The 14,979-nt window shown below is 38.7% G+C and overlaps 1 protein-coding gene across 3 annotated transcripts in view; it reads left to right on the top strand.

Annotated features, from left to right (window-relative positions):
• Nucleotides 1–366: 366 nt before the first annotated feature.
• The window catches only part of CYSLTR2 (cysteinyl leukotriene receptor 2), a 215,424-nt gene continuing 200,811 nt past the window's right edge, over nucleotides 367–14,979 (top strand). For 2 of the 3 annotated variants that reach the window (XR_007513057.1, XM_049852982.1), the window contains exons 1-2: nucleotides 576–633; nucleotides 1,228–1,335. The gene's annotated coding sequence lies outside the window, so the exon portion shown is untranslated. Of the gene's footprint in view, nucleotides 390–575; nucleotides 634–1,227; nucleotides 1,336–14,979 lie in introns of those variants that run through there. The other variant, XM_049852984.1, reaches the window with a different exon arrangement.

Genomic DNA, 14,979 nt, shown 5'->3' with positions numbered 1-14,979 from the left:
CCCTGGTGTTGGTCCAGCGATGTGAGAGCATTCACAGTCCTTTGCGAGAGAGGTGGGAGTGTCAGACAGGAACTCGTTCAGCAGCTGGTTGGGTGGCAAAATGGGAGGGGCAGTGTAAGTCCATTGCATTGGTGGGCCTGAGGCAAGCATGCTTTAGCCATGGCAGCACCACAAGGGCCAGTAAGAAGAGGGGGCTGGTGTATGGGGCTAAGTAAGGGAAATAAAGAAAAGAAAAAAAATGAAAGGGTAACTGGAGTGTGGGCTTGGGGTGTACCTGGGGCCAGTGGAAGTGGGAATGAAGCGTCTTACAGGGCTAGCTGGGAGAGAGAAAGAAAAAGAAGAAAGGAAAGAAAAAGAAGAAAGGAAAAAAAATGGCACAACAGGAATTGGTGGGTAGAGTTGGGGCGGACCTGGAGTGATGGCAGACTAGTAGCTCTCTAGCTGAGAGGCACAGCTTTGCCTGTTGGGAAGGGGTTGGGGTGGTGTAGGGGGCTAGGCAAGAGGGAGAAAGAAAGGGAAGAGAGAGAAAAATATTGCACAACAGTAGCTGGTGGGTGGGGTGGGGCAGACCCAGGGTGATGGCAGGCCAGTAGCTCTCTAACTGAGTGGCACAGCACTGCCCATCTGGAAGGGGTGAGGTTGGCATATGGGGCTAGGTGGGAGGGAGAAAGAAAGGGAAGAAAGGAAAAAATAATGGCACGACAAGAGCTATCAGGTGGGGGTGGGGTGGACCCAGATGATGGCAGGCCAGTAGCTCTCTAGCTGAGTGGCATGGTGTGGCCTGTCAGGAAGGGCTGGGGGTGGCATACAGGGCAGAAAGATGAGGAGTGGGAAAGCGTGTTTCTCTGGTTACTGGGTGCTCTGTCTCCTGTTGCGAGCTCTGTGGAGTTACCGTCCTGTACTTCCTGTCCAGGATCTTTGCTGGCTGTGCACCAAGATCTAGTTGTGCTGGACTCAGTCTGGTGGAGGCTGTGGTAGTTTTGGCCCATTAGTCCTTTGCACTAATCTCTCCTTTGTGTCTTTGGTTTTCTTCATTCTCCCATGCTCCTGACGGAGTAAGACCAGTGGAGTATCTTAGGTGGCTGCTCACAAGCTTTTAAGACCCCAAACGCTGCTCACCAAAGTAGAATGTGGAACATTTTCTTTATAAGTGTGTTATGCCAGTTGAGCGAAATGTCCCCCGAAACCATGGTTCCCAGCTCTCAGACCAGTAATTTCATCCCTCAGGGAGTCTGGATGTGTCTGTGGAGCTTCCATGACCTTGCCTTGGACAAGTTGTGCTGGCTTCCTAAACAGAATGCTTTTAATATTTCACCGATGAGTATGATGTTTGTGGTAAGTTTTTGATAATATCTTTTACCAGATTAAGGAAATTCCCTTCTGTTCCTAATAGCTTAAGTGTGCTTTTTGTTTGTATCAAAATCATGAATGTATGCTAAATTTTATTGAATGCTTTTTTGGTTATATATTGAGATAATCATGTATATCTAAAAATTTTCTTAATGTGTTAAATTAATAGGATTTCATGTCTTAAAACATCCTTACATTGTTGAAATAAACTCTAGTAAGTCACGATTTTTTTTACACATATTGCTGAATTCAGTTCCCTAATATTTTGCTTATGATAATTACATTCATGTTCATACCTAAGCTTGACATACAAATTTTTCTTCTTATACTTTCTCTCCTTTTTTAGTTGAGAAGTAATTCTTCTTTTTCTATTATCTGAAACAGTTTGTATGGGTAAAGAGTTATCTGCTCCTTACAGTTTTGGTAAAACTTGTTTCTACAGTCTTCTGAGCATAGTGCTTTCTTGGTGTGTAGATTTTTGGCTTCTGATTTAATTTCTATTACAGATATGGTTGGGTTTGACAGTCATTCATTACCAGCAGTAAGTCTCTACCAGTTATTTGCAGCAATTGTCTGTTCTCATTTTTTTGTCATTTGGATTTATCATTCCCCATCCCTATACCCATTGTGAATGTTTTTTAATATCCCTTCTGGACTCATCTTGAGTTACTTTAGATAATTTACATTTAACCAAAACCAAAAACTCTATTTGATCAACGTTTTAAAATGCATTATCATGAAATTATTCAAAATATTTAGTTAAAATTTTAACAATCTTGACAGTAAACCCTTTCATTCCTAATATGATTTATTTGTGGCTTCTCTTTTTCTTGATCACATTTGCCAGGAGTTTACTTAGACTTTATTTATGTTTACATAATTCTAATTGAGGAGGGGGTTGATTCTATTGTTTTTCTCTAAATTTTATTTTGAATAGTGCTGCAGTGAACATTGGGGTGCATGTATCTGTTCATGTTCTGCTTTCAGGTCTCTTGGGTATATATCTAGGAGTGGAATTTCTGGGTCATATGGTAGTTCTACATTTAACTTTTTGAGAAACCAGATATTTCACCAAAGTGGATTTTCAAAAGGCCAACAAGCACTTCAAAAAAATGTTCAACATCTAATGATTGTTGTTATTGTTAGGTGCCGTCTAGTCAGTTTCAATTCATAGCAACCCTGTGTACAATAGAATGAAACACTACCTGGTTTTGCACCATCCTCACAATCATTATTATGCTTGAGCCCATTGATGCATTAACCATTAGAGACATACTAAGGATGGCTAAGATAAAAGCAAAAACAAACAAAGAAGAATGGAAAATAACAGAGGTTAGCGAGGATGTGGAGAAATTCGAACCTTTATTCGTTGCTGGTGGGAACATAAAATGGTTCAGTTTGCTTTAAATTTTTTCCCTCATTATTCTTGTTATGATGCAGATTCACTAGGATGTATAAAAGAGGAATTTATATTTATTTTTTTGCTCCGAACTCATACGGAGAACTTATACTCAATCTGAGTATTCTTTCATCAATTCAGTTCTTTTAAGCTCTAAGGCCACAGTCTTTTTTACTCTCTAGCTTTTTGGTACACTATAGTCATACTTTATGGGAGACATGCAGTTATGGAGATTTTGCATTATTAAAAATTCATTTAAATCAAAACTAATCTTTGGAGGCGGAGCCAAGATGGCAGAAGAGACAGATGCTTCCATCGAGCCCTCTTTACAAAAAAGACTCAAAAAAACAAGCGAAACCAGTATATTTGTGACAAGCTGGGAACCCTGAGCATCAAAGGTAAGCTTAGACAGTGAACTGAGGGGCAGAGGGAGGAAGAGACCGATCAGAAGCAAAGAAGACTTACCAGACCTGAATCACAGGGAGCCCTCAGGCACCATTCCCAGAGTGGCGACTACAGCGGTGGCGGCGGGCTGGTCCTAGCGTTCAGCTGCAGTTTTCTCAGGGAGAAGCAGCCAGCCACACAGCCCACTCACACCCTCAGAGCCTGAGGAGAAGGGCGCTCTCGGCAAAAGCTAAGTACTTGCGTATATTTTACTGCACCCCCCACCCCCAACCCAGCTTCAGCGGCTGAATCCCTGGGCCTGAGATAGACTCTGGTGAGCACCTGGAGCCGTCCTCCTGGCCTTGGGGAAGGAAAAAATTTGCAACTGGGGGGAAAAGATAATTTGCTAGCTCCATTAACTGGGGGAGCTCAGGACAGAAGCAGCTCCTGTCCAGGCATAAACTGTCCATGGACCTTGAGCACCTTTCCCTTCTGCATGGACTGTGTGGGTCTATTTCGGGAGAATAGGCCCTTGATGGCAAACACCAACCATTTCAGCTGTGCAGTGGAGAGGTGGGTGTTTCACATTTGACATTGCTTTACCTATTAAACAAGGTTCTCAACTACTCACAACAGGGACCTGAGGACTGGTGGCTCCACGTGGGTTGCCTAGCCACCTGTGACAGGGGTCCAGGGATAACTGGTACCTCCCAGTCCTTACAACCAAAAACTTTGGGTGCCCATGGTCCCTCTGCAGAGACCATCCACCAGCACGCTCTAGGGAACAGAGACATGTTTCCTCAGAGACACTTGGGGGTCAGTTCTCAGCCCCCTGCCTTGTTCAGAGCGTGAGCCCCCGCTGCAATCAGATACTGGTATATACGCCAATCACCCCTGCCCCTCTAAGGCTGTATGACAGAGCTGGTACCACACACTTGACATCAGCTACCTGGAAACCTGAGCTGAATTCATACAAGAAAACTGAATGGACTCCTAGACTGATATACCTGATAACAGCTCTAGCCAGCTGGAGAAGGGAAACCAGCGCTCCAAAGGTGAAAATAATCAAGCTAGCTCACTGAAGCAACCCATAGGCGTATACCAAAACAAAACAAAGCAAGCAGCTACGAGACAGTAAGCAAGCATAAACTAATACAATAACTTATAGATGGATCAGAGACAACAGTCAATATCAAGTCACATAAAGAAAAAGGCCATGATCACCTCAACAGGCTCTCAAAACAAAGAATCCAGGAATCTTTTAGATGAAAGTGAATTCCTGGAATTACCAGATGCAGAATACAAAAGTTTAATATACAGAACCCTTTAAGACATCAGGAAGGAAATGAGGCAATATGCAGAACAAGCTAAGGAACACATAGATAAAGCAACTGAAGGAATCAGAAAGATTATTCAGGAACATAATGAAAAGTTTAATAAGCTGGAAAAACCCATAGACAGACAGCAATCAGAAACTCAGAATATTAAAAATAAAATTACAGAATTAGATAACTCAATAGAAAGTCAGAGAAGCAGAACTGAGCAAGTAGAAGGTAGCATTTCTGAACTCGAAGATAGATCACTTGGCACTAATATTTGAAGAAAAATCAGATTAAAGAATTAAAAAAAAAAAAATGAAGAAACCTTAAGAATCATGTGGGACTCTATGAAGAGAAATAACCTACGAGTGATTGGAGTACCAGAACAGGGAGGGATAACAGAAAATACAGAGAAAATTGCTGAGGATTTGTTGACAGAAAACTTCCCTGATATTGTGAAAGATGAGAAGATATCTATCCAAGATGCTCATCGAACTCCATATAAGGTAGACCTTAAAAGAAAGTCACCAAGATATATTATAATCAAGCTTGCCAAAAGCAAAGATAAGGAGACAATTATAAGAGCAGCGAGGGATAAAAGAAAAGTCACCTACAAGAGAGAGCCAATAAGAATAAGCTCAGACTACTCAGCAGAAACTATGCAGGCAAGAAGGCAATGGGATGACATATTTAAAAAACTGAAGGAAAAAAATTGCCTGCCAAGAATCGTATATCCAGTAAAACTGTCTCTTAAATATGAAGGTGAAATTAAGAAATTTCCAGATAAACACAAGTTGAGGGAATTTGTAAAAACCAAACCAAAACTACAAGAAATATTAAAGGGAGTTCCTTGGTTAGAAAACCAATAATATCAGGTATCAACCCAAGACTAGAACACTGGGAAGAGCAACCAGAAGTCAACCCAGATAGGGAAACCCCCCCCCAAAAAAAGCAAGATTTGAAAAAAAAAAGCCTAACACAGGGTAATGGCAATGTTATTACATAAAAGAAGACAACATCAAGACAATAAAGAGCAACTAAGAAAAGTAGTCATACACCTTCCATACGGAGAGGAAGATATGGCGATACAAAGAAATAAAAGTTAGTTATAAATTTAGAAAAATAGGGGTAAATAATAAGGTAACCACAAAGGAGACAAACTATCCTACTCATCAAAATAAAATACAAGGGAAAAATACAGACTCAGCAGAAACAAAATGAACAACAACAAATATGAGGAAAGGACAACACATAAAGAAAATCTACTCAGCACATAAAATCAAGTGGGAAAAAGAAGTTGTCAAACACAAAAAAAGACATCAAAATGATAGCACTAAATTCATACCTATCCATGATTACCCTGAAGGTAAATGGACTAAATGCGCCAATAAAGAGACAGAGAGTGGCAGAATGGATTAAAAAACAAGATCCGTCTATATGCTGCCTACAAGAGACACACCTTAGACTTAGAGACACAAACAAACTAAAACTCAAAGGATGGAAAAAAAATATATCAAGCAAACAACAATCAAAAAAGAGCAGGAGTGGCAATATTAATTTCTGACAAAATAGACTTTAAAGTTAAATCCATCAGAAAGGATAAGGAAGGACACTATATTATGATTAAAGGGACAATACTCCAAAAAGATATAACCATATTAAATATTTATGCACCCAATGACAGGCCTGCAAGATACATAAAACAAACTCTATCAGCATTGAAAAGTGAGATAGACAGCTCCACAATTTTAGTAGGAGACTTCAACATGCCACTTTCAGTGAAGGACAGGACATCCAGAAAGAAGCTCAATAAAGACACAGAAGGTCTAAATGCCACAATCAACCAACTTGACCTCGTAGACATATACAAAACACTCCCCGCAACAGCAACCAACTATACTTTCTTTTCTAGTGCACATGGAACATTCTCTAGAATAGACCACATATTAGGTCATAAAGCAAGCCTTAGCAGAATCCAAAACACTGAAATATTACAAAGCATCTTCTCTGACCATAAGGCCAAAAAGGGAAATCAATAACAGGAAAATCAGGGAAAAGAAATCAAACACTTGGAAACTGAACAATACCCTGCTCAAAAAAGACTGGGTTATAGAAGACATTAAGGATGGGTTAAAGAAATCCATAGAATCCAATGAGAATGAAAACACTTCCTATCAGAACCTTTGGGACGCAGCAAAAGCAGTCCTCAGAGGCCAATTTATATCAATCAAAGCACACATCCAAAAAGAAGAAAGGGCCAAAATCAAAGAACTATCCCTACAACTTGAACAAATAGAAAGAGAGCAACAAGAGAAACCCAAAGGCACCGGAAGAAAACAAATAATAAATGTTAGAGCTGAACTAAATGAAATAGAAAACAGAAAAACAATTGAAAGAATTAACAAGACCAAAAGGTGTTTTTTTGAAAAACTCTACAAAATTGATAAACCACTGGCCAAACTGATAAAAGAAAAACAGGAGAGGAAGCAAAAAACCCAAATAAGAAATGAAATGGGTGGTATTACAACAGACCCAACTGAAATTAAAAGAATCCTATCAGATTACTATGAAAAACTATATTCAAACAAATTTGAAAACCTAGAAGAAATGGATGAATTTCGAGAAACACACTACCTACCTAAACTAACACAAACAGAGGTAGAACAACTAAATAGACGCATAACAAAAGAAGAGATTGAAAAGGTAATCAAAAAACTCCCAACAACAACAAAAAAAGCCCTGGCCCCAATGGCTTCACTGCAGAGTTCTACCAAACTTTCAGAGAAGAGTTAACACCACTACTACTAAAGGTATTTCAGAGCATAGAAAAAGACGGAATACTACCAAACTCATTCTATGAAGCCACCATATCCCTGATACCAAAACCAGGTAAAGACACCACAAGAAAAGAAAATTATAGACCTATATCCCCATTAATGTAGATGCAAAAATCCTCAACAAAATTCTAGCCAATAGAATTCAACAACATATCAAAAAAATAATTCCCCATGACCAAGTGGGATTCATACCAGGTATGCAGGGGTGGTTCAACATTAGAAAAACAATTAATGTAATCCACCACATAAATAAAACAAAAGACAAGAATCACATGATTTTATCAATTGATGCAGAAAAGGCATTTGACAAAGTTCAACACTCATTCATGATAAAAACTCTCAGCAAAATAGGAGTAGAAGGAAAATTTCTCAACATAATAAAGGGCATTTATACAAAGCCAACAGCCCACATCACCTAAGTGGAGAGAGCCTGAAAGCATTCCCACTGAGATCGGGAACCAGACAAGGATGCCCTTTATCACCACTCTTATTCAACATTGTGCTGGAAGTCCTAGCCAGAGCAATTAGGCTACATAAAGAAATAAAGGGCATCCAGATTGACCATGAAGAAGTCAAAGTATCTCTGTTTGCAGATGACATGATCTTATACACAGAAAACCCTAAGGAATCCTCCAGAAAACTACTGAAACTAATAGAAGAGTTCAGCAGAGTTTCGGGATACAAGATAAACATACAAAAATCAGTGGGATTCGTCTACACCAACAAAAAGAACATCAAAGAGGAAATCACCAAATCAATGCCATTTACGGTAGCCCCCAAGAAGATAAAATACTTAGGAATAAATCTTGCCAGAGATGTAAAAGACTTATACAAAGAAAACTACAGTACACTTCTGCAAGGAACCAAAAGAGACTTACATAAGTGGAAAAACATACCTTGCTCATGGATAGGAAGACTTAACATTATAAAAATGTCTATTCTACCAAAAGCAATCTATGCATTTAATGCAATTCCGATCCAAATCCCAATGACATTCTTCAATGAGATGAAGAAACAAATCATCAATTTCATATGGAAGGGAAAGAGGCCCTGGATAAATAAGAAATTACTGAAAAAGAAGAACAAAGTGGGAGGCCTTACTTTACCTGATTTTAGAACCTATTATACCGCCACAGTAGTCAAAACAGCCTGGTACTGGTACAACAACAGACACATGGACCAATGGAACAGAATTGAGAATCCAGACATAAATCCATCCACATATGAGTAGTTGATATTTGACAAAGGCCCCAAAACAGTTAAATGGGGAAAAGACAGTCTTTTTAACAAATGGTGCTGGCATAACTGGATATCCATCTGCAAAGAAATGAAACAAGACCCATACCTCACTCCATCCACAAAAACTAACTCAAAATGGATCAAAGCCCTAAATGTAAAATCTAAAACGATAAAGATCATGGAAGAAAAAATAGGGACAATGTTGGGAGCCCTAATACATGGCATAAACAGTATAGAAAACATTATAAAGAAAGTAGAAGAAAAACTAGATAACTGGGAGCTCCTAAAAATCAAACACTTAGGCTCATCCAAAGACTTCACCAAAAGAGTAAAAAGACTACCTACAGACTGGGAAAAAGTTTTTAGCTATGGCATTTCTGATCAGCGCCTGATCTCTAAAATCTATATGATACTGCAAAAACTCAACTGCAAAAAGACAAATAACCCAATTAAAAAAATGGGCAAAAACTATGAATAGACACTTCACTAAAGAAGACATTCAGGTAGCTAACAGATATATGAGGAAATGTTCGTGATCATTAGCCATTAAAGAAATGCAGATCAAAACTACAACGAGATTTCATCTCACACCAACAAGGCTGGCATTAATCCAAAAAACACAAAATAATAAATGCTGGAGAGGCTGTGGAGAGATTGGAACACTTCTACACTGCTGGTGGGAATGTCAAATGGTACAACCACTTTGGAAATCGATTGTGTGCTTCCTTAAAAAGCTAGAAATAGAATTACTATACGATCCAGCAATCCCACTCCTTGGAATATATCCTAGAGAAATAAGAGCCTTTACATGAACAGATATATGCACACCCCTGTTTACTGCAGTACTGTATACAATAGCAAAAACATGGAAGCAACCAAGGTGCCCATCAACGGATGAATGGATAAATAAATTATGGTATATTCACACAATGGAATACTACGCATCGATAAAGAACAGTGAGGAATCTGTGAAACATTGCATAACATGGAGGAACCTGGAAGGCATCATGCTGAGTGAAATTAGTCAGTTGCAAGAGGACAAATATTGCATAAGACCACTATTACAAGAACTTGAGAAACAGTTTAAACTGAGAAGAAAACATTCTTTTGTGGTTACGAGAGGGGCGAGCGAGGAATGGCAGGAGAGGGATATTCACTAATTAGGCAGTAGATAAGAACTACTTTAGGTGAAGGGAAAGACAGCACACAATACAGGAGAGGTCAGCACAATTGGACTAAACCAAAAGCAAAGAAGTTTTCTGAATAAACTGAATGCTTCGAAGGCCAGCGTAGCAGCCACAGGGCTCTGGGTACCATGGTCTCAGGGGACATCTAATTCAATTGGCATAATAAAATCTATTAACAAAGCATTCTGCATCCCACTTTGAAGAGTGGCGTCTGGGGTCTTAAACGCTAGCAAGCAGCCATTTAAGATGCATCAATTGGTCTCTACCCACCTGGATCATTGGAGAATGAAAAACAACAAGGACACAAGGTGATTATGAGCCCAAGAAACAGAAATGGCCACATGAACCAGCTACTACATCATTCTGAGACCAGAAGAACTAGATGGTGCCCGGCTGCAACTGATGACTGCCCTGACAGGGAACACAACAGAGAACCCCTGAGGGAGCAGGAGAGCAGTGGGATGCACACCCCAAATTCTCATAAGACCAGACTTAATGGTCTGACTGAGACTGGAAGGACCCCGGTGGTCATGGCCCCCAGAAATTCTGTTGGCCCAGGACAGGAACCATTCCCGAAGCCAACTCTTCAGACATGGATTGGACTGGACAATGGGTTGGAAAGGGATGCTGATAAGGAGTGAGCTTCTTGGGTCAGGTGGACACTTGAGACTATGTTGGCATCTCCTGCCTGGGGGGGAGATGAGAGGGTGGAGGGGGTTAGAAGCTGGCGAAAATGACACGAAAAGAGAGAGTGGAGGAAGAGAGCAGGTTGTTTCATTAGGGGGAGAGTAATTGGGAATGTGTAGCAAGGTGTATATGGGTTTTTGTGTGAGAGACTGACTTGATTTGTAAACTTTCACTTAAAGCACAATAAAAATTATTTAAAAAAAAAACAAAAACGAATCCTTGCCACAACATTGAAAGAGTTTAGAAATAATAGAAAACAACAACATGGGTTCTTTTAAAAGTTGAATTCAGGTTGTCAGTTGTTGTCTTAGTTACTTATTGCTACCATAATAGAAATGCCACAAATGGATGGCTTTAAAGAATGTAAGTTTATTTTCTCACAGTTCTGGAGGTTAAAAGTCCAAATCTGGGTCTTGGTCGTGTCGGCTCCTTCTGTAAGCCTATCTCTTAGTTCTGGTGTCTGCCAGAGATCCTTGGTGTCCCTTGCTATCTACCTTTCCCCTGTGTGTGTCTCTGTACCTATTATGGTCTTTTTATAATTTAGAATTGTTTAGGTTTAGAATCCACTCTACAATGACATGCATAACAAAACATAACAAAAGAAAAACGCTGCTTCAAAACAGGGTTACATCCATAGGTACAAGGGCCAAGAATTCAACATGTTTTAGAAGAACACAACTCAATCCATAACAGATGTGAAAGAGGGGTTAGCTAGCAAAAATATGAACAGTCTCTTCAGGCTAAGATTTAATGAGAAAAAAAGTCTTTTTTTGAAAGAAGTTTTTTTTTTTTTTAGGTTAGAAAATAGTTTCAAGATTTTGTTTCAGTCATTTTTAGATTTATTTGAAATAAAAAATCTTGAAACTTTTTTAATTGTTGTTACTTTTTTCTCATAAAACGCTAAAAATTTTTCCAAAAGCTCTATGCTTATTGAATATGTGAACAAGTACATGAAAAATAAACAAGTAGCCTAGGTTTTCTGATTGAAAACACTTTACTCTCTCCTCTCAGGAACTGACAAAAGTAGTAGACTGAGAATTAGCAAAGATATAGAATATCTGAACAACTCAATCAAACAACAGGATCTAACCAACGTATCTAGAACACTCCAGAAAATGACAGCTGAATACGCATTTTATTTTTCAAATTCTCATGGGACATTTACCAAGATAGGCCATATCTTAGACCATAATAAAGAAGCCGCAACAAATTTAAGAGAATCGAAATTATACAGAGTGTGTTCTCTGACCATAATAGAATCGAACTTGAAATCAGTAATGGAAAGACAGAAGGAGAATCTCTAAACACATGAAAATGAAGCAGTATACTTCTAAATAATCTGTAGATCAAAGAGGGAGTCTCAAAGGCAAAAAATACATAGAACTAAATAAAAAATGAAAAATATTATATCAAAATACCTGGGATGCAGCTAAAGTAGGGCTAAGAGGAAAATGATAGCACTAAACGTGTACATGGGGGAGGAGGAAAGCTTCTATCAATCACTTAAATTCTTTCCTCAAGAAACTAGAAAAAGAAGATCAAAATAAACTCAAAGAAAGAAGGAAATAATTAAAATAAGAATAAAAATCGATGAGAAGGAAAATGAAGAAAATCGATGAAACTAAGCCTGTTCAGTGAAAAAATCAAATAAAATTAATACACTTCTAGCAAGACTGACCAAAATAAAACAAGGCACAAACCACAATATCAGAAATGAAACGGGTGTTACGAGTCTGGAGCTATTAAAAAGATAATAAAGGAATACTACAATGGCTTTATGCTTATAAATTCAACCACTTAAAGAAATGAATCAATTCCTTGAAAATTATAAACTACCAAATATCAACAAAGATAAAATAATCTGCATAGACTGTAACCATTAGAAAAATTGAATTTTTAATACAAAAACTCCTGAAAAATAAATCTGCAGGCACAGATGTTTTCATAAGCAAATCCTACCAAATATCTAAAGAAGAGTTAACACAATTTTACACAAATTCTTCCAGAAAATAGGAGAGATGGAAATACTTTTTAACTCATTTTATGAGGTCAGTATTGCCCTGACACTAAAACCTGATGAAGGCAATAAAAATGAAAAAAAAAAAGGAAAGAAATTAAAAAAGAAAACTATAGATGGATGTCTGTCATGGATTTGAATCTGACTTCATGCACACAATTACAAAATGAACTCATTTTGTGGAGTATTATCCAAAAAAGGAAAGATAATAGTAAAATGGGCAAATGTGCTCCAACTAACAAACCGTAAACAGGCCATTCTTGGTTCTGGTGGTGGTTTTTTTGTTTTAATTTTGGCTGAGTTAATCCTATTAAGTATCATCTTCTTTAATTAAAGGAGTAGAGTTGTAAAGAAGACACTTCTTAGGATGTGGTCAGGCAATTCTTTCTTTGATAATGAAGTGGTTAAGACCTTTTGTTCTTAGAATTTATAGTGCGCACAACATCATGGAATTGAAGGAGCTTATCTCTTCGAGTCTATCTGTTCTATCTTCCTACCACTGCAGAATTGTTCTGTGTGCTGCACTCGTAATAAACAATGATTACTATTATTAATGCTAATAGTCCCAACACAATTATGCAGTATAATGTCTCCAGTGATTATACGGAGAGGTTTGATAGGAATTATTTTCCTGAGCTCATCCTAGAATTTCTACTTGCTCAATATTCTCGTCATTTCTATTTATTTCTCTTTTAAAATGCCCTACCTATTTCCTCCTCTGTAATTATCAGCTCACTGGGGTGAGGCTTTTTCAAATTTGGTTTCCCCTTCACAGCCTGGAGCATTGTTGACACTCAGTAAAATGCTGTTTCACTTTGGATGTGACATCTTCAAATAGAGACAGGTCGATTCACGAGTTAGGACACTTGTTGCAGCAACCAGGATTAATTTGATAATTTGCTTCAAGATCATTACAATATTGGCTCCCCTCCACACAGCTTGATTTTTGAAAGATTAGTTCTGATACTCAGGCTTCTTCATTTTTCATGACTTTGGAAATCCAGTCCCAAAACTTTAAATTGTTTTTTGTGGCTCCATTTTTTTTTTCTTTTTTTATTGTGATTTAGGTGGAAGTTTACAACTCAAGTTCACTTCTCATACAAAAATTTATACACATATTGTTTTGTGATATTGTTTTCAATCCCCAAAATGTGAAAACACACTCCCTCTTCCCATCCAGGGTTTCCTGTGTCCATTTGTCCATTTGCTGTCCCTTCCTGCCTTCTCGTCCTTCTTTTGGACAGGACCTGCCCATTTGGTCTCGTGTATTTGATTGAACTAAGAAGCACATTCTTCACTTGTGTTATTTTTTGTTTTATAAGCGTGTCTAATCTTTGTCTGAAAAGTGGGCTTCAGGAATGGTTTCAGTTCTGGGTTAGCAGAGCATCCAGGGGCCATAGTTTTGGAGGGTCCTCTAGTCTCTGTCAGGCCAGTAAGTCTGATCTTTTTAAGTGAATTTGAATTCTGTTCTACATTTTTCTCCTGCTCTGTCCGGGACTCTCTGTGGTGTTCCCTGTCAGGGCAGTCCTTGGTGATAGCTGGGCACCATCTAGTTCTTCTGGTCTCAGGCTGGCGGAGTCTGTGGTTCGTGCGGTCGTTTAGTCCTTTGGGCTAGTATTTTCCTTGTGTGTTTGATTTCCTTCATTCTCCTTTGCTGCAGGTGGAATGAGACCAATAGATGTATTTTAGATGGCTGCTGCCAAGCTTTTTAAGACCTCGGATGCTACTCACCAAAGTGGCATGTAGAATGTTTTCTTTGTAAACTATGTTATGCCAATTGACTTAGATGTTACCTGAGACTATGGTCCCAAGAACCAGCCTCAGCTACTTGGTCCCTCAAAGTGTTTGGATGTGTCTAGGAAGCTTCTTTGCTTTTGCTTGGTCTGGTTGTGCTGACTTCCCCTGTATTGTGTGTTGTCCTTCCCTTCACTGAAGTTGACACTTGTCTACTATCTAGTTAATGATTTTCCCTCCCCGTCCATCCCCACCCCCATAACCATCAAAGAATGCTTTTTTCTGTGTGTGAACCTTTTCTTGAGTTCTTGTAGTAGTGCTCTCATACAATATTTGTCCTTTTGTGACTGACTTATTTCACTCATCATAATGCCCTCCAAATTCATCCATGTTGTGAGATGTTTTACAGATTCATCATTATTCTTTATCATTGCATAGTCTATGACTCCATTTTGTTCTTTTTTTTAATTGTACTTTAGTTGAAGATTTAGAGAACAAACTAGTTTCTCATTAGGCAGTTAGTACACATATTGTTTTATGACATTGGGTAACAACCCCACGGCATGTCAACACTCTCCATTCTGAACCTTGGGTTCCCTATTACCAGCTTTCCTGTCCCGTCCTGCCTTCTAGTCCTTGCCCCTGGGCTGGTGTGCCTCCTTAGTCTTATTTTGTTTTACCGGCCTGTCCAATCTTTGGCTGAAGGGTGAACCTCAGGACTAACTTCATTACTGAGCTGAAAAGGTGTCTGAGGACCATACTCTCAGGGTTTCTTCAGTCTCTGTCAGGCCACCAAGTCTGGTCTTTCTTTTTGAGTTAGAATTTG

This window comes from Elephas maximus, chromosome 14 (genome assembly GCF_024166365.1).
Source record: "Elephas maximus indicus isolate mEleMax1 chromosome 14, mEleMax1 primary haplotype, whole genome shotgun sequence".
In the NCBI taxonomy this organism is placed as follows: domain Eukaryota; kingdom Metazoa; phylum Chordata; class Mammalia; order Proboscidea; family Elephantidae; genus Elephas; species Elephas maximus.
This window is presented reverse-complemented; position numbering and strand designations above follow the sequence as displayed.